Source organism: Manis javanica, chromosome 6, assembly GCF_040802235.1.
Source record: "Manis javanica isolate MJ-LG chromosome 6, MJ_LKY, whole genome shotgun sequence".
Classification (NCBI taxonomy): domain Eukaryota; kingdom Metazoa; phylum Chordata; class Mammalia; order Pholidota; family Manidae; genus Manis; species Manis javanica.
Genome location: NC_133161.1, coordinates 73,178,343 through 73,183,559, shown reverse-complemented (window position 1 = coordinate 73,183,559; position 5,217 = coordinate 73,178,343). Strand labels below are relative to the sequence as shown.

Genomic DNA, 5,217 nt, shown 5'->3' with positions numbered 1-5,217 from the left:
TAATTGCTTTCTTTCAGGTTGAGATTACTCATTATTCCAGTTTTCTCCTTTGAGTTAAGCACATTTTTTACTATTTTCATAAGTTGCTGTAGAAAGTATATCATAATTGACTTAGCAAAGTGTAACATTAACTGGCACTTTTACCTTTTTGTACAATGTAAGGAATTTAGACTCTGTCAACTATATTTAACCCTTTCTTGACATTGTTGTGTATTTTAATTCTATGTATAGAGAGACTCAACAGGAATTATAACTATTGTATTATACAGTCATTTAGATTTATATACACTTACCCTTTTGATTGCCTTTTATTCTCTCCTGCATCCCCTAACTTCCATCTGGTTTTTTTCCCACTAGCTGAAAAGAAAATTAAACTTTAGTATCCTTGCATTGCATAATGCATGCCTGTTAGGAAACAAAAAATTTTCTTCACATGTTTTTGGTCTGAAATGTCTTTATTTCATCTTTTCTTCAACCGTTGCTTCATGAGGATCCCATGGCTACTTTAGGATTTTTTTTTCTTTTTGTCTTAGTTTTCAGTTCTTTTGCTATATTGAGCTAATTGTCATTTTCCTTTTATTTATCTTAGATGAAGTTTGCAGTACCTCTTGAATCTGCAATTTGAAATTCAACAACAGATTTGGAAAATTCTCAGCCATTGTACTTTCAAATATGCTTATGTCTCATTTTCATTCTTCTCTGCTTGCAGGGCTCCAATTAATCATGTTAACTGTTTTACTATATTTCATACTTTATAACCCTATCTTTATATTTTCCACTCCTTTTTTTCTCTGTGGTTCATTCTGATAATCACTTTTACCTACCTTCTAGTTCACTAATTTTTTCTTCAACTGTGTCTAATCAGTTATTAAATACATCCATGAGTTTTTCATTTCAGTTATCAGGTAAAAGGCAGTTTTAGAATTTCAATTTGGTTTGTTTTCATAGCTCCCAATTTTCCACCAAATGTCCTAATCTATTCTTACCTCTGAGTAAGAATGTTAAAGATGAGTCCATTCCCTGATGCTCCTGTGAGTCTGTTTCTATTGTTAGGGTTTTTTTTTTCCCCTTGGTTTTCATTCATATCATTTTATAGCCTGATATAAGACATTTTATTTCGGTGCTGGACACTGTATGTTAAAACACTATAAAAATAATTTGAGGCCTTAAATGATGTCATCTTGTTCCAGAAAGAATTTGTGTTTTCCTCTGGCAGGTGGTTTGGAGACACCAGCAATGTTGTATTTCCTTAATTCAGTCTTAATGATTGAGTTTAAGATAGGCTTCAGTCTCCACCAGACTTGAGCTACTTCTGGTTCACACTTATTCCTGAGTTAGTTCTTTAAGTTTCCGACTTAAAGATTGGTGGAGAGTGACTACCCGCCTGTCTGCCTTGGCATACTCTGGATTTACATATTTTGTACTATTAGTCTCTCGAGGCTGTTAAAAATACTGTTCAGTTTCTCAACCTCTCAGATACCTCCTCTCCTACTGGAAAAGTAAACCTCAGTGCTGGATTTATCTCTCTGGGTTTCTTTCTTCTTTCAAAACTTATTATTCTTCACCATTTTGTTAATTACCTAATCTCTTAGGCAAAGAGGTTTTATAATTAGTCTTGTTTTTCTAGTTGTTCTCAGTATTGGTACATACAACTTAGCATTACCAGAAACAGAAATCCCTAGAGAGATTTGGCCATGTTCACTGTCTCTATGCTGTCTTCTCCTATTTTCTGTCTTCAATTCTGAACAACTTGATACCTCGCTGTTCCGCTGCCTCCTCTCTTGTCAAGATCACCAAGTGATCAAGTGTCATTGCTCATCTCACTTGCTTACCCAGTAACATTTGAGAGTTTGATGACTCTCTTTCTTGATATACTTTGGTTATTTGGATTCTGGGAAACCTTCATGCTTTCTCAGCTTCTTTTGTTGGCTACTCTTCCTTTTCCCATAATTTCAGTGTTACAAGGTTAACTCCTCAGCCCCCTTACCTTCCCTATATATACCCACAATGCAGGTGATCTCCTTCAGACTTATGGCCTTAAATATAAAACATAAAATTATGTTGATGAGTCCCATATTTATATTTTATCTCTAGCGTTTCACCTGCTCTTCAGCTTATTATACCTAATGGCCTTCTTGACACTTGATTTGAATGTCTAAAAAGCATCTCAAACATAAAATTCTAAAGGTAAATTTTTAATTTCCTTCCTATTGTTCAGTTGCTCAAGACAGCACTCAGGAGTTATCTCTGATACTATTCTTTACCTCATACTGCATATCTAATTAACCAGCAAATTATACTGACTTCACCAATAGAATATAGTCTGTATGCAACTGTATTTCACCACTAAAATCATCTTAAGCCAAGCCACTATAGTCCTACTGAAATTCTTGAAAACTGGTCTCTCTGCTTCCACTCTCTCCTCATCCCACCACCAACACTCCCACAGAGTATTTTCCACCCAACAACCAATATGATGCTTCAAAAATGTATTACTATCATCTTACTCCTCTGCACAAAACCTCCAAGGTCTTCCCATAAAACTTAAATAAAATGTAAACTCTCAATCACGGGCTACAAATCCCTTAAACATCTGCACCCTTCCCACTTTTCTGAACTCAATGCTTGCTGCTCTTTAACTCATTCAAACCACTCCTATTACACTGGTCTCTGCTTTCCTCAAACACAAGCTCATCCCTAACTTAGGGCCTTCATCCTCTGTCTAGAATGCTCTTCCTTTCCTTCAATTAGCACTTTTCTGTTATTATATCTATGAAGAGATGTCATCTCTTCAGAGTGGCTTTCTCTATCCTGTCTAAAATAGTTCTCTTTCTGTACCACTCTCTCCTTGTTTCTTTGATGTAGTTCTTAGTACTATCTTATTACTGTCTGATATTATATCTTTTATAGGTGTACTTGTGTTTGGCTGTCTGGTTCTTCCACTCATGAGAACAAAGATTCTGTTATTTATGACAATATTCTCATGACCTAGAACAGAGCCTGGCACATAGTAGAAGCTCAATCATTACTTATTGAATGAATGAACAAATGAATAGGGAACACAATTGTATTATCAATTAACAATTGAGACAGTGTTGTTTAGGAAACAAAAAATTATTTTGATGAGTGGGTCTTAAAGTATAGTCCTGTAAGTCCAGGGAGAGGAAATCCCAGGACAAAATACCTCTAAAACTGAAATCAGTCAAAGGGAGAAATAAGGTTTAAAACACATTTATTGCTTAAAAACTGTAGGCCATTTCTCTCTCCTGCTCTAGCATAAGGCAACCAGCCCTCCCCTGAACCTCTCAGGTTCAGATAAGCCCTTGGTTGCCCAGGTTATTGCCCACTGATATGGAGATGAACTCTATCCACCTCTTAGGAATGCCTATTGATATACAGATGCATTAAAGCCATACTTCTCTCCACCCCTGATGATACACTAAAGCCAGGTGAGATAGTCTGGAAATATTATAATTTTACCCACAAGTCCACAGACCAGTAGTATCAAAATCACCTGAGAGTTTGTTAAAAATGCAAATTCTGGGACCCCAAACCCCAGATCTATTGAGTCAGAAACTAGAAGTGAAGAGGGAAATTTGTGTTTTGTGAGCCCTTCCAGAAACTCTGATTTGTAATTGGAGAAAACTTGTCTCAGGGATAAACTCTGATACATGATTTGAGAACTACTGGTTTCAGGGATAGGCCAAACCTGGCCCACTTCCTGTTTTTATAAGTAAAGTTTATTGAAATACAACCACTTCCCTTCATTTAACTATTGCCTAGTCTACCTTTGCACTAAAATAGCAGTGTTGTGTGCACTCTGGCAATACATATACTAAGATTGGAACGGTACAGAGAAGATTAGCATGCTCCCTACATAAGGATGACATGCAAATTCATGAAGGGGTGCGTATTAAAAACAAAAAATAAATTGGCAGTGTTAAATAGGTGTAACAGAGACCTTATAGTCCAAAAAGGCTATAATATTAACTAATGTCCCTTTGCAGAAAAAGTTTGGTGACCTCTATTAAGAATAATACCTTATTCTGTGTAACTACTGCTGAGTAAACACATACATCTATCTCATTCACACCAAAATGTCCTGAAATTAAAGAAAAGCTATAGTTAGAGAAGGATCCATAAGAGACTGACAAACAGGAAAATGTGACATCAGTGAATGAGAAAATTTGAGGAATTTCCAGTATAAAAAAGCATTTTGGGTGGGGGGTAACAGATGAGATCAGATTAACAGATAAACAAGTAGAGAAACTGCAACATAGGATCCAAATAGAAGCTCCTGCCCAAAGAAACAAAAGTTCCTAAGAAAACCTTGGGTGGCTTTTATGCTCCAAGTTAAGCAAACCAAAGCAGTCTTGGAGAAATCACTGGATGAGTCATGACAGCACCAGTCAGAAGATCTGGCCAGTGACCTTTTCACCCAAAGATCTAAACAGCTTGGCTGCAGATCTCATTTCTAAACAAAGCTAAAATGCTTTGAAAAGGGATTCTAGCTTCCGTGCTGGGGCCCAAGAGGCAGAGCCCAGCAAGACTTCCATAGTGACAGCAAAGGACAGAAAGAAAAAGACATCCTGACCCCAATATTTCCCACTAAAATAATCTGTCATGTATAGGTCTCTGAAGTGGGAGTTGGAGACTCCTAGAGTAGCTTCTGGGACTGAAGGAGCAGGACAATGTGCAAGGTAAGGATGGGGAAGCTACTTTTACTCAGTGGACAATCTACATACCCACTATTATAGGTTCAGTTGTATTTCCCAAAAAGATATGTTGAAGTCCTAACCCTTAGGACCTCAGAATGTGATCTTATTTTGAAATGGGTCATTGCAGATATAATTAGTTAAGACAAGGTTCTAACGGAGTATGGTGGGACCTTAATCCAATATGATAGGTGTCCTTAAAAGAAAAAGAGAGACACACAAAGAGGAGAAGGCTGTGTGAAGACAGAGCCCAGGCACTGAGGGAAGGCCACCATGTGCGAACAGGGGCAGAGGCTGGAGTTTTGCTGCTACAAGCCAGAGAAAGTCTGGGACTGCCAGAAGCCAGAAGGTGTGAAGGATTCTCCCCCAGGAGCCTTGGAGATTGCATGCCCTTGCCAGCACCTTGATTTTTGACATTTAGTCTCCATAACTGTGAGAGAATAAATTTCTATTGATTAAAGCCACCCAATTTGTGGTACTTTGTTAGGGTAGTCCTAGGAAA

At 37.4% G+C, this 5,217-nt stretch overlaps 1 non-coding gene across 1 annotated transcript; it reads left to right on the top strand.

The window, feature by feature from the left end:
- Positions 1 to 3,811: 3,811 nt before the first annotated feature.
- On the top strand, positions 3,812 to 3,918 carry LOC118972672 (U6 spliceosomal RNA). The gene has a single exon (XR_005061745.1). It is a non-coding gene; the product is annotated as a U6 spliceosomal RNA (small nuclear RNA).
- The last annotated feature ends 1,299 nt before the right edge of the window (positions 3,919 to 5,217 follow it).